Source organism: Rhea americana, unplaced genomic scaffold, assembly GCF_003343005.1.
Source record: "Rhea americana isolate MKP2758 unplaced genomic scaffold, rheAme1 scaffold_17, whole genome shotgun sequence".
NCBI classification, from domain to species: Eukaryota; Metazoa; Chordata; class Aves; order Rheiformes; family Rheidae; genus Rhea; species Rhea americana.
In genome coordinates, this window is record NW_028185816.1 from 1,866,995 (window position 1) to 1,892,270 (window position 25,276).

Genomic DNA, 25,276 nt, shown 5'->3' on the forward strand with positions numbered 1-25,276 from the left:
CGGCCCGGCCCGGCCCGGCGCGGGCTCCCTGCCGGGCCGGAGCGCGCCTGCCGCCAAGCCTCCTAAACAAACAAGCCTCCTTCCCTGGCGCAGACAAAGCGCGCCGCCAGGGGTACAAACAACGCCTGGCTCCCTGCCTGTGGATCTCAACAGGGGTCGCAGAGAGAGTCACTAACACTGCTGCACAGGCGAGGGTCAGGGTGAGAGCCCGCGGCTCCTCGCAGCCGGCCGCGTCCCTGCCAGGAAGCTGTAGAGGCAGACTCGCAACGCTCCCACAGCTACGAACCTACGCTGGTCTGTTGCTACCCGGAGGAAGGCAACCTCCCGCTTTGTGAGACCCCCGTGAGGGGCACCTGCAATAACCAGACCGGTCTGCCTCGCGCAGCTGGCTCATCTAACAGGAAACCGTGCGCTGTGCCCCATTTCATCAGCCGCCCCCACCCACGGCCCGCACGTGTACAGAACCTGCGCAACGAGGAACCTCCGGGCAGGGAAAAGACCTCGCCCTTAACACCCACAGAGCAGCAGCTGACAACACAAGAATGAATTCAGAAACTCACCGACGTACCGCGTGCTCTGCGAGCAACAGGACACAGCAAACGTAATAACCGTTTTCTGACCCACATTATAGTTCAGCATTTTGCCTTGCTCAGCCCTTGACAAAACCACAGGATACATCCTCAGTAACAACATGCCACTAATACTATACATCACTTAAACATTAGTGGTTGGTTGTGTGACTAGTCAACTTCTGTGAACTGCGTTCTTGACCTTACATAGTAGTCRGTCAACTGATGTGGGATGAAGACAGTACTAAGGAATTACTGTTTACCTGTACAGTAGCTAGCCCCAAGATAAATCCATGGCTATAGCTGGAACTGGACATCACATGCTTCTCCACCTGTTCTCAACGATTTACTTACTTAAACAACTGCATGTACTTTTCTTTTTCATTCTCACTACTTGCTCCATTATTTTCAACAGTTGTCTACCTCCTTTTATCTTTATTTAGGCCATATTTTTGTAGTAAAGATCAGTAGGAAGCAAAGTTAGGATCTGAAGTAATTAATTGGAAGAGTGTTTTTGTATAGAAATTCTAAAATTGGAGCACTGCTATAACAATTTAACACCAATATTAAGTCCTGTAAGTTAAAAAAAAAAAAAAAAAGTAATTTATGTCCGAGAAAAAAAATAGGTGGGAGTCAGTGTTAGTAACTAATAGCTCTTAAGAGCTGCTGATCATACCTTTCACCAATTTTATACATTTTAATCAAGCTCCTCTTCACATCTCTCCAAAAAAATCAACTTTCTACAAGATTATATATACAGATTTTATTTATATATATTTAATTAATATTTTATATACATATTAATATATAATAATGTATTAATATATATTTTAAGACCATCAAAAATGTTAATAAACATTCATGTTAATTTCTTAAGCATACCAACTCTAAAAAGGGCTTAATGAAATAAAATTCTAACCATACACTAAGCAATTAACTAAATATCTAAAGTGTATCTAAATACACTAAGCAATTTACTTGGTAAGTATATTTCATCATTGGTATACATGTTTTTTCAAATTAAAAACTTATGATCTATTGAAAGACTGCCTCCCTCTTAACTACTAACTGGTCTTGACATATATGCATAGTAGTTGTTTCAGCTACTACTTCCAGAAGTTTAGTTGTTTTTCACTGTTTAACTTCATATAATTTGATAACCAAAACAATCTGAATATGTTTGTAAACGTGAATGATACTGATCCTTTGAACTTAGACAAAATAATGAATCCAATGCTCAGCTAAGCTATTTGCACAGTTTTGACCAACAACTCTCAGAAACAGATCCAGGTTTAGAAATGAAGGACAGATCATGCGGTTAAAAAATTCTTCTGTTATACTGGTCTCTCTCTGAAGTTTCAAATTGGTCATGCTTGCTAAATAGCAGAGCTTCTTAAAGCATTTTCTCAGTGTTTTCCACTGTTGTCCTTCAGTTCCACCTTTTGTTAACTAGCTCAAGCTCAATTTCCACTCAGCCTGCAACAGGACTATCATCAACACAAGATCAGTATGTCAAATCTCAAACTCCTTCATTGCTTTTGTGAAATTTAGCATCTCTCTGAAGAGTCCATTATTTGTCCCTTATTTAGGAGCCGTTTTGATTAAAGGCATCCTTGTATTCTGTGCAAATTTCATCATATTTAAGGACTAAAGAGCCTAACCTGCAAAAGAGTTCCAGCTACCATCATTGCAAAACTGAAGCATTGAATTTCCTTCTTCAGTCAACTAATCGTGAGGCTTACTATGGTCAGAGAAATTTTTAACTACCCACAACATGCAGTAAGTCTACATAAGGTATATCAGTAAGTTTTAAGTACTTACTCAAAAGTAAGTACTTAAAAGTAAGTTCATCAGTACTCTGATGACTGTGTCTGAGAAGCTCGTGTCCTTTTTAATCATCTGATAAAGATCAAATAGTAGTTTGTCCTATTTTTTTCCTGATAGATATTTTTGTGCTGGTAGGCAACTGAGAGGTTAATCTGGAAACTCTTGTTACACCTGTAAGTAATGTGGACTACTGACACCATTTGGAGCAGTATTTTGTTTCAAAGTACTTAAGTAACTTAGCAGAAGGAGGCCCACGTCATTTAGATTAATTTTTAAATTTTAGCATTGAAACACACACCTCTATAGGTTCTTTGTTCTTTTCTGTTTCTGTAACACTGCAGAGGATGAGAATTAGTTAGCTATCAACGCACAGAGTAGAAAGAGGAAGCAAAAGTTATGGAAGATATGCATCTAAGATATAAATTATTATGCAGCAGAAAGAGAAGGTCTGAGGACAAAACTAGACTAGAAACTTTTGGCAGCAYACCTACCAATGAAATTGTGAGCTATTTTTGTTATCCAAATCCCAAGTGTGGACACAGGCAAAAAGTACTTTGGCTAGAACAACTTGTTTTACTCAAACTGCTATAAGCTATACCATTCAAAACACTTTTTATTGCCAGTTAAGCTGTTTGTATCAACTAGATTCTTAACTGTTGAGTGAACTTGAACATCAGAGTCCTGAACAAGGCTGTACTATTAGAGCTTATTAAAGAAGTAAAAACTTACAGACAAGGACTAGAAAAAGCAAGGCCTTAGGTCTGTAATTCCATCTATCCCTTAGGCCCTTCATTAAATCGATAATAACATAGGGTGCACTGCATGAAACAGCAAGCCACCCTAAAAGTTCATTACTGCTAAAAGAGAGATAACTTGTCTTTTATTCTTTTCCTGACCTCCTCAGCTGAAATCTCCTGATAACTATTCTCCACTGGCACTGGAGTTGAACCTCTTACTTAGTGCATTCAATTTACCCAGCAAAAAAGTATATAGTTTTCTTAGGCAAGTTGAATCAGCTCAGGAAAAGATTCAGTGAATGTCAGAGCTAACGCAAAGAGGAAGGCAGAATTTTTCCACTGCTAATAGTTAGATCTGACAGACTTCAGTTTAGTTTCTGAATTGAAATTTTGAAAACCAGGCACCCTGGAAGTATACCAGTTGGTAATGCACTGTTATGACCATTGCAGGTATTCAGGCTATATTAACCTTACCTAAAAAGAAAGAGGTAGCAAGTACTGAGCAATAAAAGGAGCATGGAATAGGGGGATTAAAAAAAAAAAAAAAAAAAATCAGATGGTAGTCTACCATTTAGCTATCCTTGTTTCTCCTAGAAGTTAAATGTTTTGGGGGTTGCTTTAGGGAATTAATTTATGGTAGGATTTCAAATCATACTCTTACTCCACTGTTTTTCACATCAGCTGAAGTATTTTGTGTTTGCAATATTTATCCTCTCAGATTAGAGATAAAACTTGACAGATAAGGTTAAACATTAGGTTTTTTTAACTAAGTGTATCTAAAGCTAAACAATCTAAAGTTATTTTTTTWAAAAAAACAGACAATTCTTTGTTTAGAGGATATTTTTAAGCTCATCTAACTCTTACTGAAGAATGAGTTGTACTATGAGAAACAAGTATTCAGTGTGATGCACTTTAATTAAACTTTTCAAGTTTCAAATTCTTGCTGGCAGCTGCAAAGGGATCATAAGTAAAAGACAAATAGTGCTTTATAACACATAAAAATTTAAAGTTGGCCTTCCCAGTAATTACAGACATATTCAGATGAACTTACTTCAAACTCCCTTAGTTCCCCTCTCCATAGATTAGCTAGACACATCCAAAACCAAACATGTTATTGCTGAGTATAAACAAAAAACCACTTTTCTGGGCTTCTGCAAGGGAAGTACTTGTGCCAACATTTGTTTCATGAAGACATCACCTTTACTTGTGGATCTCAAAGTACACAGGAGTGATCTGTAGTTCTTATAAAGGGAAAAAAAAAAAAACAGAACGAAAGTGTTGCTCTGCTTGCCTGCCTTTCTGCTTATATTTTCCTCAGTCCCTAATACTAAGTTCTAAAGAACTCTCAAACATTCTGACATTCCTATTTTAAATCCTACYAAGTTTTAATCAGTAACGCTTGGTCTTGTGCAGAAAGATAATGACAAGGTGACCAAAAGGGTAACTCCTAGGAAACGTATAAGAAATGGTGAGAATCGTGTTATCATTTAGATAAAAGCTAGCTATAGTCTACCAGAGATCAACTGCCTCTTCTTGCTTTGTAATGAGTGCTTTCCTTAAGAAAAATAACGAACAACCCATTTTGTGCTAGGATTTATAGCTTTTCAAGAAAATTGCAAGCGCTCATGAAAGAAAAAAAAATAGCCTTGAATTCTCAGGGTAGCATTTGTTCAACAAAAATTAAAACAAACCACAGGAAACCTCTGATGGTTAGCAAGATGGTTACCCGGTTAGCAAGTAAAGCAACACAATAGAAGTGGCTTTCTAGAGTGGAACAGTTAGTGCTGAGGATCTGCTATCCATGCTAAATGCATACTAGCATCCGCTGATGGTTGCAGTACATCATCTGTTTTACTTTCATCCAAAAGAAATAAGTTTTGCTCATTCCAAGGTTGCTGCATGATGCGACGGAAGCATGATAAATCAGGATTCTCAAGAAGTTCCCTTCAGAAGTAAAGACAGTATAACTAACTAACTAAGAATGATACTTATGTATCAAGTAGCAGAAAATATACAGAAACAAAGTGGAAAACTGTCTAGGGTTTATTTTGAATTTACATGAATGACTACTGCTTAATCAAAATGTGGAGGGGGTTTTTTGGTGCTTGCTTGTTTTCAACATTCCTGCTCTACTAAAATTTAAGTGCCATAGTTACTGAAACAATCAACTGGGACAATTATATGTACTTTTTTAAAAAATACTTGGCACTTTGCCCATAGTCACAAATAATTTTGTTCTGAAATATTGTTCTGAAATGCTGACTTCTCTGCGTCTTTATTTGTGCTCACAGAACATCAATAAGTATGGAATTGACAGATGTTTCTCCACTGTGTGTTAAATTATTTGTGTTATGTACTATTTGTTCATACTTACACAGAGGTTTTTACCAATTTAAAAGTTAGACTAATGCAACATGCTACAGGGAAGCTTGAATGTCTTACTGGAGTATGTAAAGACTCGTAATTTTATTTTGTAGTTTGACATCAGATTTTCTTGTAAGTCTCACTCTAAGTATCTAACTAGGTAAATTTTCATGTAGTTACTTGCAACAGTGGTGTCTGAGCATCTTTCACATTAAGTATATGCCATAAACACACTTTCTTTCTCACTCTCCAGCAGGAAAAKAAACTAAAATTCATATGATATAGTGCTAATTTGTAAAATCTAATATATAAAGTAATACACCTTTTAATGTTGTTTTTAAATGAGCATCATCTGTGCATGCCACACTTGCAAATATTCATAGGGTGCCATCCACTAATATCAACCACGTTGTTTTCACAGTTGAGCAATCACTTCTTTTTTTAGTGAGTGATACATTGCAAGATCAAGAGTTGCAGACAGATGAACACCACAAATGTTCCAGCTGACCTCACTTTCCAAACTGTATCATTCTTACAACCAATCATTAAATGTAAGTGACAGTTAAATTATTGAATTAAAACATAACGGGTGTTACTCAGTTGAGTAGCTGTGTATCAGTAGATCCACTGACTGCAGTAAAACTATTCACTTGAATAGATCTGTGGGGTTGTGCTTTTAGGATATATTCCAAAGCCTTTCAAAGTAAATAGTCTCATTAACTGACTCCTGGCTGAGGCTGATCTTTTACTGTGGAAGTTTTGCTCTAACTGGGAACACATCACTTCCCCTGCCGACCGCAGCGGACGGGGCTGAAGTCCGGTCCGCGGCTGCCAGGCGCTGAACGGTGCCCCGGCCTGCTGTAGGCCGGAGCGGAAGGAGGGGGAAGACGTCACTGCCGTTACCTCGGCACCACGCGAAAGCCGTGAGGACTGAGCCAGGGCTCTGCTGTGTGGCAGTTAGAGGCCGTCCACCCATCCAAAACCAACCGAGCAAAATACCCGTCGCCCTGTTCTCAGGGCCTGTTACTAATCTTTCTGTGGCACAAATCCTTCCTCAGAAGCAGCCTTATCCGAGCCAACTTACACACAGCTTTTGCCCATAGTCCCTTCACAGTTTAATACATTAGGAATTTATCAATATGTTTTTCTATTTTTCCAAAGCACTTTAAGTACTCCTTCTTTCCCCTCAGTGAAATATCGCTAATGAAATACCGGTTTAAAAAAAAAAAAAAAATCCTGTAAAGATTTCAATTACAACAGTGGAGACTCTCCTCTCAGAATGAACAACAGAAAAGGCATGTTTTAATTACACAAACTACGAAGCTAGATCAGACACTTACAAGAAAAAAAATCCAACATGTCCTTGTTTAGCAAAAAYCTATTTTCCTCTAAATGCTTCTTCTGAGAAATAAATATTCCAAAAGAATTTTTCAAGCATTTTACATAATTAACTTGCATTTATTTTTGTTAGACATTTTTTGTCCCAAACCAGTAACAGACTGAATCTGTTCCAAGGCAAAAATGTGATGTTCGGCAGCAGTTCAATACATTGTTTTGACTGAGTGAAATACACCACGTGCACTCTCAGTAATGAGACCCTTGGCAGAAAGTATTGCGCTGCCAGAACAAGAGCAGCAGCCTGTCACTAGGGGCCACAAAATACTTTACCCTCTACACAGCATCTCTTTAAGCAACGGAGGGGAAGCTAAGGTAACAATTCTGCTTAGCTTCCTGTATGTGCAGTTGGTGGTAGAGCTTATTTTTGTCTGTAATGTTTTACGTTAATAAAAAGTAGAGGGTTTTTGATCACAGGCAAGGAAGACTTACAAATATTTTTTGTTTGCTGATTTTTTTTWAAAACATACTGTTGTTAGTAAAATTTATCTCATTTTGTTTTCTTACTTAGATTACAGAAACTACTTTGATTAAAAAGAAAATGTGTAAAAATCAAGTATCACAACATAAGTTTTGAAAAAGCCATGTCTACTTATGCAACATTATAATTACATTTAGGGTGAGGGGCAGCCAGGAAATAGTTTGTTTTTCTGGTTTTGTCATCTTTTGATATAATTAGTGTTCTGTGTTATCGCAGCAGAGAGTACAACCTTACACATGTGTGCTTTGATGTTTAAAGTAAGACGACAGAACAGAAGTGAAAAGGAAAATGGCAAATCCATATCTATAAATAGAAACATGGTCATAGACATCGTATCATGTTCAACACTAAAATGAACGGCGATGAGACACAGCAAGCGAGAAACCAAAGGAACAGGGACTGCAAAGCATCAGATACCATTGCCACACCAGAAAGACTGAGCCTATGTCAAGACACGATTTTACTGAATATGCAAATACCAGAATGTTTACACTCTTCTCAGTTTCACAACAACAAGCAAATGGTCTTGAGGCAGCTTCTTTTTAAGGGGATCACAAACAATAGGGGRATTCTCTTCAGGACACTATCGCACAAGAAAAGTCCCACAACACTGATTTCAGACGCTATTCAATACAGACCATCAGTCTTAAGAAAAAGAGAAAATTGGGGATCCTTTGAAATATGTTAATTTTTCAGTATTGTACTTGTGACTTAGAACTGTATTATCCAACTTTTTTTTTTTTTTTTTTAACTTTACAATGAACTTTAGACCATTTCCAGATTTTTTTTCTAAAGATTGCATCTCTCCAGAATAATACGGTGTAAATTATATAAGGCATAACCTGTCAGGGATTAATATACTTTCATCCATATGTCTCCTGCCATATTTTAAAAAGGAAGATATGTACAGCTATTCTAGACTCAGTAAGTGTAAACTAACTTATCCTTTTCCTACTTTAATGACAAAAACCTTAAGCCTTTATAGACTTCATTATTTTCTACAAGCAGACAAAAGAACAATAATACATACAAACCTGAGAGCAGCCAAAATTTTTAATTAAAAATTGCAGTGTTATTTCATAAATTTTAAACAGTTTATGKATTGCACTGGATGCTTTATGGTGCATGTAATGCATTTAATAAAAAGCAGTTTTTATTCCAGAGATTACTGCAAAATATCCCTACGCTCAAATAGCATTAAAAGGGCATATTGTGAGTAAATGTATTGCCTATTGCTTGTGTTACACAAAATACGTAAGAGCAGCTCAAGCTGAAACTTAAAGGGTAAGGGCTACAGCACAGATTGAAATACCCAAATATGAAGGCATGAAAAAGAGCAGAAATAACACTACTTCACCAACACACTGGGACTTTTCAACCTACCTTTCTATATAAAAGTAATACTGTTTAATCTGTTCAATGTGTTTTAAGGTATTTATTCTGAAGCCTCACATATACTTAGTGTACATGGGTATAGCAGGTTTTAGATCAGTTTTTATTCACTTGTTTGTCCACACTCTGTTCATATCTAAGAGGCAAAGAAAGCAGAGATCATAAAACCAGGTGAGGTGCCTAGCTGTTGGGAAGTGGGGTCACAGCACTCCATAGGCAGTGTTAGTACTTGGAAATGGCCTCAGGAGAGAAACCCTGGGGGTGTCCCCATCCTGTCTCCAGCACAGTCKCCCTGGCAATAACCACGGGGATTGCGCACACAGTCCTTCACAGAGTACTAAACCCTACGTAAAGTCAATATGCAAAACAGCAGTCCTGTTATTGGTTTCCCTTTCTTCCCTCCTCATCCTTACACCTCCTTTTATAGCTGTTTTCCTTGCTTCTTGATAGTTGTTMAACACACAGTATGAATAATCATCAACAGCATTACTAGGCTTTAATTACAATATATTCAGCAATAAGCTAGAGGATCAGCAGCATCCAGCACTGGGTCAGGTTTGAGCATAAACTCTCTAACATCTGAAGATGGAAAAGGAAGCTAATGGGTGGTTCTGCACAACAAACAATACTGGCTAAATGTGTTCCTGGTGCAAATCCAAACGGTCACTGAAATTATTTCTAGGATGAATGTGGCTTGGGGTGCTTATTGACTACTGAAGGAAAATCTGCACACTTCATATTTTATTCATCCAGTTCCTTATGTAGATAGATGTTAAGATCAATGTTGGAATAATTAAAAGTTCCATTTTCATTCAAATATTTCAAAGTGTTTTTGCATTATAGCCAAAATACAAAACTTGATCAAAAAAATCATATAACGCATGAATTAAATTACTAAATTGAGTGAAAATGCACAGGATATTAGCATTAATTTTAATAGACATAGTGACCATGATATTAGTAGAGTACCCCAAAATATGGACCAAACTTTCATGGTCAAGAATGACCTAAAACACAAAACAGAATGATGGCTTCTGAATGATGGCTTCTGAACTAAAGCTTACAATCTAAGTATTTGATAAGAGATAACAGATGGATTCAGATAGAAAGGGGAACACAAGGAGAAAGGAGACAAAGTTGGCCAGCACAAAAGGCAGAGTCATATCAGTGCACCAGCTGCTCGCCTGCCTCAGGAGTCCTTATTTCCTGAAGCAAGAAAGTTTGCCAGTTCTAGTGTCAATTCATTACTGGAAGATTGCCAACATTTTACCTCCCCCAAGGGACCCAAGAATGTGCATACTGCATAAAACACAGGAAATAAAATACCAATCTCACTGAAGTTGTCAAAAAATAAATCACTGATACTGATAGGATCAAGATTTTACTCAGATCCTCCTGTGTTTGCTTAAGCACTTACTTCAATCAAGTGTTTCAAGAAACATATTCCCAAGATCAAAATTTACTGACCGTGGGGGGTGGGGGAGGGAGGGCATGATAACAGCTATCAACTTTGGAATTCAAAAGCACTGCAAGTATTTCTGTTTTAACATATAAAATTTAACTATCAGTAAGCTTACCAAACATTCTTAATATTTAATTGTATTTCTTTAACGGATGCAAATTCATCTATTATACTAGAAACTAACAACTGTTTCACAGAGGGTGTGAGTAGCTCTTCATTCATTTTTTATTAAATGGTTTTATCTATTATATGTGTGAAAGATTGCTTTAGCTGTTTACACAAGCCTTTTAAACCAGAATAGCATTCCAGTCAGCAGATGATACTCAAAAGCACTAATTTAATTCAATAACTACTACTTAAGCATTCTCATGTTTAATTTCTAAGCTCAACATATCTTTAATTAAAAATAAAATAGGAAAATGCCTAGTCATCTGGTTCTTTAGTAATGTACTTCTTAGTACAAGGCAGTTAAAACCAATTCAATCACTCTCTCTAGTCATTTTCTGTACTAAGTGGTACTTAAAAATGAGCTGGTTAACTCATATTCCGTAATGGATTTGCCTTATACACCTGAGAGGAAAAAAAAAGTCTGTTCCCAGGTCTATTTCTGACTGCTGATCAACTGTTTTTATTGCAGCAACTGGTCATTTATTCTTTTCCCCTTTCACTCCGTCAAGCCTATCTTTCAACAAAGGTCTTAAAAGTGCTTTCTAGACCAGCAGACTCAATTCTGTTGTCCTGGTATCAGCTCAGTTTATATTATTTATAATGATTTGACAGTCAATTAGTAATGATGATAATAAGGTACAAAAGACAATGAAATCAAATTTGCTCATAAAAAAAAATCATTGTCAAAGCTCCTTTCTATATAATAGTTCTTTCTTTTCAGGGTATAAATTTCAAAGCTTGAACTGAATTAGACAAACAATAATTAAGTTGTAATGCTTCAGAAGTGATTTTTTGAAACATCTTTCCAATCTTTTAATTCAAATCTTACTTTGGAATCACACAATTTCATTCACATGAGAAAGTGAAATTATTTTTCATTGACTCCTAAGTGATTATTAGCAAACAGGACTATTTTATCTTAGCTAAACAGCATATATTTTGATCATTAAAGGTAAATTGTGGCAGGGGTTATATCTATTTCTGCTTGAAAATAATTAAGTCCACAGAAAATTCACAACTTTCTATTTCCCCAAATAACAACAAAAAGTCCACATTTTTAAATCTTTTTTCCAGACACCTTAAAATAATTTAGTCACTCTCTGCATACTGGTCTTATTTAATTGGTGCTAACCCCCACCTAGAAAGGAGCTAGATAATATATCTCCTAAACATTTTGATTTAAATACCTGATAAAACTTCTGCCCTAGACACATTAAGACAGCCGTCAGAAGCGATTGAGCTGGAGCGCACTGGGGGGTGGGGGAGAACAGAGGGAGTTAAATATAACACTTTGATTACAATGAAACATGTTGACATTATTTACTACAAATGTCAGTTAAAAAAAAAATCACTACGCCTTCCAGGAATCCTTCCAATTTTGTTCCATCAGTCTTTCCTGATGAAAACTCAGGTTTAGTCATTATTTCCCAGAAAAGAATGGCAAATGTTGCAAACTTTGTTGAACCTAATCTAGGCTTTCATCAAAAGAAAAACCTCAACTAATATTTTACTGACTAATTTTACTGTGTAAGAGCTTTCCAACTATAATCTCATCCCTAGCATCAGGAATATGCCAGCATTGCAAATTGCCAGTGGTGGGATATTAAACAACGTTTTCCTTTTCCATTGATTGTCACTCGTCTATTATTAAAGCTCTTGAAATGAGTTTGTCTCACTGGACCAGCTGATACGTAGACATCTCGCGTCACAGTCGGGAATGCTAACTAACTGAAGATACCTCAAYACAAGTTTCTGACCAGTTGGTCAAGAAAACAGTAGCTGCTACCAATCACGCATTCATCATATTGCTCAAATATACGAACTGCTTCTTAGCAGGATGGGARCGATGCCCACTGAAGATACGGGGCCTGGGGAGCTGTACCCAACTAACAGCAAGCAGAAAGAGAGAATAGGAAGTTATTTATGTTCAGAAACCCACGATCATCTTTCTCCTCCTACTAGCAGGCTGGTGGGTAGTAATCATTTTGTCAGACAGTGGTACATATATACACTTTTTTTGAATGTTTTTTCAATCTTCTCTCTTTAATCCTGGAATGAGAGAAGGCATATGGTGACAGATGTTTCAAACACCTGCAAAATTTCCTCTTATCTTGCAGTTTCAATGTAAAGCTGAATTGCCCCAATGCATCCACAGTATTGTTGACAGTCCAAACAGAAGGCAGGACTGAAAAAACCCATGGAACTGAAGAGAAATAATGGAAAAATCATACAATCTTTTCCCGTCAGTAAGCTTCATAGAAAATTCACTTCCTAATTATGGAAAGTTATAGTGCTCTATAGTATTTAATCTATCAGTAAGTACAGAATGAGATACATTATCAACAGAGTTTTGATTTTCTTTGAATAAGAATACATATTAAATTTTACAGCCCTGTGACTCCACCAATAATGTAGAGTTTTAACATGGCTAAATTTAACGAATTTCTACATTTTCCGGGTTGTATGACAAAACATTTCAACTGTTACTTTTTTTTCAATTTTCAGAACACTTCCCTCTGAACACTGAAAGGTGAAGATCCTGCTCCTTCTCTTATTGTGGCACAATTCAGATATACTCTAGAAACTGAGGTTTCTACAATAGTTTGGTGCCTCCAGTACACAGGTATGCCAGGACACATGGTGTACTCCAGCAGGTTGTGTCACTGCTGCAATGGTCAATGAGGGGGTTGCCAGACAGAAGTAAGTTGGAATAGTTCTCATCTTTCACGGAAACCAAATTTGGCTCCTGCTTTAGCTTTAGGAATAATGAAGGCTGTAAAGGTAGTATTTAATCATCTTCATTTCCCACTYTTCTCTTACATCTAGTGTTCTGTTTCATCTTTTCCTGCAGGCTTTAAGAAAAAAAATAAAATAGAAAATAAATTTTCTACTAAAACACATTGCATTCTCAAGAGTTAAATTTATATTATACAGGTTTGGTTTGGGGACATGGCAGTGGCTAACCCAATTTGTTCTTATAGATCATTAGATGAATCATAGGTGAAGATGATAAATTTCCTAGGTCATTCAAGGTGAAACAAAATTTCAGATTTAATGCCTTCTTATAGAAGAAACAATACTTAAATGACCATTAAACAAATGACTTGCAATGCATTATAACTAACACACATTACATTGCAGATGGAACACTGAGAATTAACTATAGGATACTGTTCTTCATGATTTTGTGCTATATGCATCATATAAAATGTGAAGCCCTGCACTCAACTGTAGAAAGTATTGTATAATAATACGAAATCCCAGAACTGATGGCTRCCCACTGGAATGCTCAATTCCTTCCATGACTTTTTGCATCTTTTTTTTCCTATTTTGCTGAGCCATCTAGCTATAGTCCTAAAGTGTCCATTTACCATTTATTAGTTCCTCCTGTGCTTGCTTGCTTTTTTTTTTTTTTTTTTTTTGCTAACATCAATTTTTTTCTCCACATTTTTTTTTTCCTTTCTTATTCCTGAAGAGAATGTCATATTCTGAAGTATAGAAAAGAGCTTGAGATAGATGAGATAAAGGACATTAATCAAATGAATTCACAATATGTACTTTAAATTTTTCAAGTYTATGCTATGCATTATCCAAACAAAATCTGGAGTAGATTGTCTAAATTATTTTGAAGTGATTGTACTACAAAATTCATTTCATTGAAATAAAAAATTCAGTTTCTTAATGTAACAGAAAATAAGAAAAATTAAAGCTTAATTTTTAAAGATTTAACATTTAAAGATTTAACGATTTAAAGATTGATCAATAACATGTTTTTTATGAAGAGTATGCTGTAGGAACTCATCTCCATGAATAAGCATTTACACATCATTTTGCAGATGCATATGCCTACCTAGCCTGTAACCTAACATGGAAGTCACAAATCAAGATGCAATTCCTCACCTGCTGAAACAAATAAGAATTATCCATACAAAAGTGTTATTAAATTAAAAAAAAATCCTTTAGAGAATACCGGCATTAATATTCACTGATTCTACGTATTATTCTGATGATTATTTGGAAGCTTATAAGTTTATTCAGTGGTACTTCACTTTAATGAAAAAAAAAAAAAAAAACATGATACAAAATTCATACCAGAGCAATCAACTCTGATAGAAACAAGACATTTACAGGAGCAGCCAATAACAAAGTAAACTGTAGATCTAAGCAATGGCTAATCAAACCTAAGAGGATTTACCTAATTAATCCTGTGTTACACAGCTATCCAGATGGCCTTTCAGTCCAATCTATACTGTAACTACTTATTGCTTACTCTTAGCTTTCTAGAAAGAAATGACATACCACGTAATAAGTTAAATAGCATTATTTAACTGTTTTACTGCATTACTGTGTTAGCAGTCCACTACTGCACTGCAAAAATACTTCAAGAATTCCAAACAGTTTAGAATTAAAGCCACAAACCAAAGGATAACTGTAAAAATTAATTACTTGGATAGCAATATTTGCCTTTAGAATGGGATCTCCATCTCTCTTTTTCCTTCTTTTTTCCTAAAAAGAATAAAAAAAGAAAAGAAAAAGAAATTCTGAAAAAAAACCCATATATCTTGTAGAATTTATCAAAGAGAACTTACAGGCGAACAAAAAGTGTATTGTTAAAGAAATCCAAATGGCTGCAGTCTGAAGGCTACTATAATTGATAAATCTAAAATATCTGACAAAGTAGCTACAGAATGTGGCAGGTGTGTGTCATGTATAGTTTTACAGTCTAAGTAAAGCAAACATATGAAGAGATTAAAAAAATAGATTAAGTGTTTTATAAGCTACTGCTAGACTACACTAGCCAGCTGAAGGCTTTAAATAATTTAATCCCTTCAGCAACTGCCAGTCCCAACTGGAATACTGAAACAAGGTCTGAATTCAGTTTGAAACCCAACAGGTGCTGTCTAATACTGCTTCCTTAATTCAGCTACTGATCTATGTTTATGCTTGTAGTGGACACCATATTCTTAAATTCACCAGGACATTAATTAAATTTGTCTAAGTGCCTCTTGTTTTATCCCATCTTCTACTATCAAATTTACCTCAGACACTACTCTGTTTCTCTCCCCTCCCTTCTATAAATGCTCTTCATGCCAGATGGAAGACAGCTTTTAAAAAGCTTCTAAAATAAGGAATTTTTAATATGTAACACAAAAAAAATACAGAATAAACCATGTAAACTGAACAATATAAAACATACTGATTTTATTAGCTTCAGTTTCAATGTTTGAAATTGTAAGGAGTCTCATGGGAAACAAGRAAGTCTCTAACAGCACATTACCACTTATATTTGGACTCTTCTTTGGATAATCCAGGCAATTTAAGTTGCATTAGATACATATAAGCTATTTCTCATTTTTATATGGTTCTTATTTTTATGAGCATTTGCTAGTAGTACAAACTAAGGCATAAGGATTTCACTGACAAAAGTAACAAATTATCAGCAAAATAAGTCAAAGTAAAAAAGCAGCACTATCATGAAACTTCTACTGATACTACTAGAGATTGCTTTTTTATTTTTAAGGTTACAGCCTTTTTTTTCAGGTTAGGTCTGAGCTAACAAAGTGCAGACAAAATGTTGCTTAGTACACTACTTCCCTCAGCGGTTTAAAAGCAAACCTACATTCTTCTTCAACTGCAGGATGAGAAGAGAGGAAAATTCCCGCTGCCTTATCTCTTCTGCTCTGACAGCAGAGCTGGAAGATGAGACAATTCACGGCATGAATTCCACTTCCTTTCACTTTCTTGCAGCCTGGGGCACATTCATATTTGGGATGCAGCAAGAAAGTTCTCTCGCATGCAATTAAACATCATGTTTGGCATATGCAAATGAGAGGATAGTATTACCTGTTAATGCAACCTTTATTCAAAATTTCTGCATGTTAATATAGTGAGCTGCTGGAGTCATGAAGAGAGCTCAGACAGGAGATCATAATTCAATGTCATTCATTCAATGACTTCTATAATATACCACGGAAGTAACATTCAGGCTTATGAAAATGAAAACAGATTAAATGAGCATGGAAACAAAATATTTTTTTAAAATGCCAAGCAGCTCAGGATACTAACAGCTGGCTAAAAAAATGCCAAGATTCTTATCCATTTAAAAAAAAAAAAAAAAAAAAAGAAAAAAAAAAAAAAAAAAAAAAAAAAAAAAGGCTCACAACTACAAGAAATAAAACCTTGAGAACTTGGGTCCACCAGCACAGATCCAAGTCTCCAAAAATTCTGTCAGCATATGAGCAAACAATACTCAAGTAACCATATTAAAAGTATGTTTGAAATCAGATAGAACACAATTATTTCCACAGCTTTATATATATGGAATACAAGCTTTAACAATTAAAAAACAACTACTGTGTGTCAAGCAATTTCTAGAGTCACCATTCATTCTCTTTAAAACTAAATTTATTGAATTGGATATTATTGTTTCTTAATTCACCTATATTGAGGTAAAACAATTTTATTACTATTTACAAAATTTTCTCTGATCTCACTTGGACTTTAAGATGCTAAATTAATGAATTTTGGGGGCAKAGAGTAATTTACAGAGATTCAGAGCTAGCAAATGGATCTGCCAGTTAGTTAATACAAATTTGAAATTTAAAAAAAGGCATACTGCAGGGAAATTCCCTTAGTGGTAATAGCTGTATACTATTAATTAAGCTTAACTAAAGATCTTAATTCAGAAATCCCTATCCATCAAATAAATCACATCACATTATTTCATCTTAGTCCTGTAAAAGCTTACATGAAGAATTCCTAGTGCTGGAATAATCACCACGTCAGAATTCCCAGTGTAGTCTTCTGGGAACGAGAGTCTGCTGATCATTACTAAGTTTTTAATAGATATGATACACTTCCATACACAAAAAGCATGGTATTGTAGTGATAAAACACMACACTACTCCATGGGGACAGAGAGAAAAAGTAATGCTTTTATGAATACCCCCAGTCTTAGAGGTACCCAATATGAGAATGTGTGTGTAAACCACTGTAATGATACAGAGCTAGAAACCAAAAGCATTATCTGGACACCTAAAAGATCCTTGAATCTCAAAATAATAACAAATAACGTGTTACTTTAAATTCCAGGCTTTGTTTTGTTTTGAAGTTCACTTATTTGTTCCCTTTTCTAAGACGAATGCTTAGAAAGTAACAATAAAGCCAAACTCATCATGCATTTTTTACAACAGTTGATGTTTTTTTTTCCTGTACCTGCTGTTTTTGAAACTCTGAAGAAAGTCATTGACCTGCTGCTTTTCATTAGAGGGCATTGTAACCTATCCTTTCTACATCTGGTGATTGCTTTAGTAGGAGACAGTCATCTGTCCTTCCCATCACCTTGCTGGCAACATTTGTCCTTAGGTGAACACAGCAGGAGAAATTACTACTCTTCCTTTGCCCACTTACTATGGGAAGGGTACCCAATGCTCCTAGCAGCTCTTCCACTACCTGATGCATTTGTACAAAAGCCAGGCACAATCCAGCCTCTAATCTAAAGCAGTATTCCAAGTCCACATTTTTCTCTCTGTCAAGCTACTTCTCTTTTATTTGTTGCTGATACATCTGCAGGAGAGCACTGATATAAGACAGAATATAACACTACTTGCTAGAGGCATTCATGATACTAACAGGTACAGCATAACTTTCCCTCAAAGTTCTGCCAATGTACAGTAGTACTGACTTGCARTGTTTCTGGTATTCCAGTCCTAGGAACATTCAAGGAGAGGCTGCTGAACTGCCGGGATGCAGCAACACAGACAAGTATCCAAACCTGCTCCAACGCACGCTGCTTTGCTACACTGTAAAGTTATGTACCTTTCTTTTTATTGCATCAGGATTGTTTCAGGCAAGCCATTGCCTTACTATCTAATCTGGAATCTCGTTTAGTGGATATAAAACATTTTGCCCTTCATTGCTCCTCAGCTGAGGAACAGCAGTCTATGTTCAGTCTTTACTTGAAAGACATCACAGGATGAAAGGAATCGGAGCACTTCATATAGGGTAGTTCCTGTTGAGGATACAACTGAGGGCAGGGTATTCCCACAGTGYATCTCCCTTGAACCCATTTTTCAGTACCCTGAACTGTAAAAATGTCTGTGGGAGCAAACAGGACTTCTCTAGAGATTCCTGATTCCATGAAAGATATTTTGCCAAAACTAAAGGGCAAATAATAATAGTAACAATGTTTACCTCTGTACAGCATCTTTTCTTCAATGCTTGCAAATAATTTTTCAAACGCACACCCCTATATTTTGGTAGACAGAATTTTTCAGAGAACTGCAGCRTAGAGAGATCCAACCCTACTCTACCTTTGTCAAAGTGAACTTCATCACTAGTTCTTTAAAGTTAATCGTAAAACTTAAATGCTTATAACATCTCTGTAAAAAGAGTACTTACTGTACAGGTTATCAGACTTATTATATGGATACTAAAAATAAGATTAGTAAATCACTACCTGCTTTGCGTTCTCATCCTATGCTCAATCAGCATGACTGTCTTCCTGTAGTGAAGTAAATGACAGGACTAATATTTGTCAAGTACAGTTTCTTTTTTTTTTTTTTCATCCCCTCCAGAGGAAGAAAAGGTTAGAAGGTAATAATAAAAGAATACTTCTTGCACTCCATGGAGAAAGTGGTTAGTTTTGCGTTAGTTCTTATTTAGTGTGAGAATTAATCCCAATATCAAGCAGCATCCCCCTGGGGTTAAGTGACTGTAACTAATACATAATAAATGACACACACAACTGAAGTAGTGGTTTACATTCAGAACTGTGTTATGTAACAAAAGATAATATACCAAAGTAACCTACACTGAGCAATTTGATGCATTATGATGTTCTGGTGCCTATACTCCTAGTCATCATTAACAGATGTAACATGTGGAACACCCAGGATGTGTATTTGCTCATTAGACTTTGTAAAGAAACCAATCGAATTGATTACATGAGCTAACTCTCCCCACAAAAATCCTTAGGTTCCTCTCACTGTGACACAGCTCACCAGATGCTTACTATATATATAATTGTCAGCAACAGACTAGTACCAGGGCTGCATCCACACTATATGAAACAGAAAACACCTGTGATCGCTTTGAATCTTTCCCAAGACCCATTGCATAGTGCCCAGGTGGCTTTGCAAGCTGTCTGCACTACAGCCAGTGAAGCAAGCAACAAAACCCTGTTAAAAAAAAAAAAAAAAAAAAAAAAAAGCACAGAGAATTTTTCTGAAGGAAGTAAGTCTTGGTCACTTGCAAAGCAGTGCAAGGAAGAAAGTCTTCAAACATTTAAAATGTAACTTCTTAAGTATCATCAGTATTAATAATGCTCGAGGTTATTATTTCTTTTTCCAGCTATTTTCCTAGTTTTTCYCCTTCAATATTTGTGTTTAATTCTGTAACAAATTCTGTGTGCAGGGTTTTAACTAACTTCTACTTCGGAGCATTAAGAAATTCTGATTCATCCCACCTTTTGGGAGATTAGTAAATCCAGTGATTACCAACAAAAATGCCATTGAATGTCAGTTATCCATGTTAATTATTCAGTTAAAAATATGCTGGAGTTGTCAGCAGGACATTTCCATTTCATGGTTGGATAGAAGAATCTTTCACAGTTGCTCTGAAGTAATACATACYGTTTTCAGAGCCAGTCTTTCTCCTGTAGCTACACAGTGGTACAATAAAACCTGTACAAGTATATCAACAGCTCCTGCAGAAATCATTCAGTAGGTATGAAGGTTTGTCTTGGACACCTCTACTAAGATGAAGCTCTCAGAGGTAATCCTCTACCCATTTCTTTCCCTCTCCTTTCTGCACATGCTTTGGGTAGGGTACATTTAGTTTCTACTTGACCTTTTAGACACAGGGATGCACCACATGTATTACTATCCTGATACGCTTCTTGTTCCAGTGTTTAAACACAGTGTTATGATCACAAAGAGAATTTTTAGTCTAATCAAGCATTCAGGCTATCAAGAATTCAGCGTCCTTGGAATGAATTATCCTCTTTCCAGCACTCTTATGCTCCAATCTTTATTTTTCCTCCATTTTTTAATCTTCCTTTTGCATTCATAGTGCCTGTGTGCTGGCTAACACTCTGGCTACAGCCTGAAATGAGTTGTCTGTCTAAGCTGGCGAGAAAACTCAGTAGCAGGTGGAAGACTGGCCTAGGAAGGAGCCCTTTCCTAACAGATATAAAAACACAGCCAATACACTAACTGAAATAATGCTTCTCTCCAGCTCTTTCAGCTCAAGTTCATTTATGCCCTCATACTTCATCATTATGGCAAACTAAATGACTCTTAGCATCATACTACAAAAATCTGGGTGTACTTCAAATGAATACTTCCTTTCTGAAAACCATTTGTGACACCCATAGAACCCAACGGGTAAAGAAAATGTTGGACAACATCCAGCAGTAGCTTGCCAAAGTAAGCAACTTTGAAATCAGCTCTCCCACAAAGCACCAGAACATGGAGCTCTCACAGTTATCAGAACATTTAGCCACTACAAATAAATATACTCTAGAACACAGAATCCGAGCTGTGCAGATTTACACCTGCACAGGCAATACTTGCAAGGCATCCCTGCCTTTTATAAGAGGACTTTCAAATGGAGGCCACTAAAGAACACAGCTTGTACACATGTACACTGTTTTGAGGGAGGAGAGGAGCAAACAGCTTCTTCCAAGAGAGCAGATGGTGTATGCAGCAAGGCTATCAGTTCGGAGTGCCTCAATCCCAGCTATATTATTTGTCCATCGCACTAGCAAGAGCAACATTGCTGATCAAGTTCAGAATGGGCTTTGACGGAAAGTGCTACGCATGATGCAAATGAAATGAATCAGTGATTACTGCTTAAGTGGCCTGCAAAATCTATGTACATATATCCCTTGGTTTTTATTTTAAAATGTATACATAGGCTTCCTGCTTTCTATTTTCAGGTGCATTAATATCTGCTGTACAGACACAAAAAGCTTGCAAGGTTAGACAAACAACTATACGCAACTTCTGACTCAATATGAAAGAACTGTATCTGCTGCCTATCTCTAGAGACTTCTTTCATTTGAGGCTAACTGAAGAGTTCTCTACTCCCTATCTATTCCTAGCCAAATGTAAATTTAGCAGACCACTAAAACTATCACAAYTGCATCTGTTTGGAACAACTACAGTCGTATCTTTCATTGGGCCACTCCACACTTTTGTGAGGCTAGCATGGACAAAGCACTGGTATTCATCTTATACAAAGAAATTACTCGTTCCAGTCCAAATTTTTAATGCTCCTGTTCAAACTTCAGTATCATGGTGGAGAGGTAGGAAGATTGCCATTTAGTAAAGCTACTTAGCCATCAGCTTCATGCTGGCTATGCCTGGCTTGCTGAACAGCACTTCCAGTCTCTCTTCTACCCAATGCAGATAAGCAGGACACAGAATAGCAATATAAAATGTAACTATTAAAAAGTTCTTTCTATACACCATTTCTGTCCCCATTTTCTTTTCCCAGTTGCACAGGAACTTTAACAAGGGAGGGAAAAAAAGAAAAAAAAAAGAAAAAGAGACAAAAAGTCTTACTCCACAGCCATGCCATTGTGTGTGTCCACACAGCTGCCTGACACACCCCAGTGACTTGTTTTTATGGGAGCTGCAGAGCTGTCCTTGTGTTGCCTCAGTAACAACTCCTACACCAAGATACTTGAAGTAACCAGGGCACAATTTAATGAGTACCATGGCACGTAGTCAGTAGTCTTAAAGCTACTTGAGTAGTGTCTGGGAGGAGGCTGTTTTCTTATTACCTTGACATTTACAAAGAGGCAAAGCCAAGTGCTGTGCAGAGCAATGTGACAAAGTTATACACAGAAATAAATAATAAAAAAAGTGACTAGAATACATGCATTGAGTTTTGTTCTTTCTTTCTTTTTTTTCTAAATAACATTTACTTTTCTTTAAGAAAAAAAGAAAACTTTTTTTTTTAAGTTTATATTACCCTATCTGAATGCAAATTATTAAATCAAACTTTCTGTAAGAAAGAAAAGATGAGCCTTTGTAGAGAGCAAGGAACATCCTACACAGAAAATATCCCAGCTTAGTATCTTCTAGGCTACTGAAGTTTTACATTCCCCAAACCAAACTTTGGATTTTGTTTGCCAAACTGCTAAAGGAGGTAGCCTATAGCACAGAATCACCACCAGTGAGCTGCAAGCATACCAGCAGGAGCACACAAAGATAATGCAAAAAGCAGAGCAGGTGCTTTATGAATACCAGAGATGGCTGTAATGGGTTCTCAAAAGATGCTAAGTAAAGTTTAAAAAGACACAGGCCTATATTCCGTCTGCTGTTTTTAACTTTTTGCTCTTTGTAATTGGGTCCTTGTTTATAAAATCTGTTTATTTCCCCCCACCCCCGAGTCAAACATTCTAGAGACACCATACTATCTGGACAGACTGCCCTCTTTCCCCCCCCCCCTTTTTTTTTTGGTCAGGAAATAGGCAAAGGACATAGGCCAGACATTCAGCTCAATGCTGACTTTGTGATTTCTTCTAAAGAGAATGTTAGATAGCCAGTTCCCAAAGGGATTTGAAGGGCCAACAGATGTCGACAATACAACTTGCTCTGGAACAACTACAGTACCTCTTCACACTTGTATAATAAGTGTTAAGCACAAGACAACATTATTTTTGCAATTAATGAATCGATGCAACAGTCTACAGGACCTGATAGATGTGATACATAGAAAACAGTGTTGCACTCAAAACAAAGTGGCTACCTTGAATATAAAGTTACCCAATTTTCCAGTTAAAACTCTGCAAATTACAATCAATGATTATTTAAAACAGTTCACTAGCAGGACCTTTGGGAGTTTTACAATTAACTTATCTTTAGATTAAATTTTAATTTAGATTAAATTAAATTTCAGAGAAGGACAAACTAAGGACAAGAAGGATCCAACAGTCAACATGATATGATAGTGATCTTGAGAGCACAAACTCGCCAGATGGTGGGTCCGAACTTTCTCTTCCCTTAGCAACAGCTATCCCTGGTCTGGCTGCTTATCTTTTTATACTATTTTTCAAATTAAATTCCAATTCTAAGAAGCATACATTCATTAGAACTAGCATTCTTTAGAGATGCATTTTGATTGTAGATTTCGAGTCCAGTTCAAGAGCGCCTACAGTATGAAAGTTAAGCAGTTAGTGCACTCAGTTCTTTCCTTACAGAGTCATGTTTTAACATGTTGAAATCAGATTTACCTTTGAGTTATCATTTTTTTTTTATTTATGCAATTAGCTAAAGAGCAGGCAAAGAGGAGCTATTACTCTTTCTTACAATAACCACCTTGTGGAGTTGAGATTCTTCCTTTATTTCAAAGGCTTGATACTAGCTTTAGCCCATGGCAGGTTTCGTTCTTGAACATATTGATGCTGCATTCTGTTATTTCAGACAATTCTTTCAGTATATGTTTCTTTTTAATAGAAACGAACTGCATTAACACTTACAGAGAGAACTACTCAGCAGGCCAACGGACGAGACTGTTCTTTCACTCCCAGTAAGAAATCTGGGCAAGTTTTATAAAGGCTATTCCATAGTTATTTGAAGTATTGATCAAAAAAGGATAACACAAACTTTTCTCTGAATTTTATCACTTCATAATTGCCCAAAGTACTTCCTCACCTTTTTAGTTTCAGAACAAAATGGAAAAATGCATTTACTCAAAATCTTTTGGAAATCTGAAAGTAATTGCTTTCCTTGAATCTTACATTTTCAGATAATTATTTGTGAATTCAAAACAAAAAAAAAATCCTAACGCAAAAGGTAAAATAGCTTCTCTCAAACTTGTCTCTCATTTATCTTTCTTACATTACTATAACTTCTCAATCATTTCCTGTTCACTGTCACTCAGATGTTTTACTGATACAGGTGGCCAAGTTACAAGAAAGCTCCATGAGATAGCTCTCAGATAATGTTATCACCTCAGATGTATGTAACTGATGTCCCACATTTGGTGACACTTTAGTTTATTTTCTAAAACCAGGTGTCACATAACAAAAGCATGAGAAGAATGTATAAGCAGTGCTGTAAGTATCCAGAAACAACAGTGTTAGCCCAAATATCTCCTGCAGGCTGTCTGAACTAATACGTATTTTTATATTATGAAATATTTTAAATAAACTTAAAAGATAGGGTTCTACATCCAAGACTGAACTTGTCTCTTCACTCAAATACCTTATATTTGGGTTTCATATATGCTTTTTTTGAATGCTGTTACCACCACGCGCTGTATGGCCTCCTTTGTAATATGAGTTACATAGAAAATCAAAATGAAACAAATGTAGCTGGAAGAGAAACTGCAGATGCTTCATTGACTTTATACATGTGTGTAGATATACTGATAGGCATTCTAAAAAGGTGCAGACACATTTAAAATGTATTTAATCTAACCTGTTGTTTCTCTCAAGCAGTAGTACTTCTGCTTGAGTATTAGTGATGCATGCTTAAATTTTGAGCTCTCAGGGGAAGGCTAAAGTCAGYCTTAGTAGTTCTTAATCCATGGTTTTATTCTGAAGACTTTAAAAAGAGGCATAACTATGTTTTTTAAATTTATCGGGACCATAAGGGTCATTCCCCACTATATTTAAAACAGTGGGGCTCTTCCTCRTTACCTCTTGATATTAACTTACATTCTCACTGAGTTCTCACATTACTGACACGTACAGCAGTATTTTCCCCTATAAACTCATATATATTTGGAAAAGAAAAGATATGTAATGATTARTAAATATCTTCCACACTGGTAACTTGTTTTCAGAAAGCTGGATACTGTGAGAAAAGCATGGAAAAGATCCAGAATTTACGAACGTATGAATTATAAAAGCAAACACAAAACGGAG

At 36.3% G+C, this 25,276-nt stretch overlaps 1 protein-coding gene across 3 annotated transcripts in view; it reads right to left on the reverse strand.

Moving 5' to 3' along the window:
* The window catches only part of HIPK3 (homeodomain interacting protein kinase 3), a 413,563-nt gene that overhangs the window by 378,179 nt on the left and 10,108 nt on the right, over window positions 1–25,276 (reverse strand). The gene's annotated exons all lie outside the window — the stretch shown is intronic.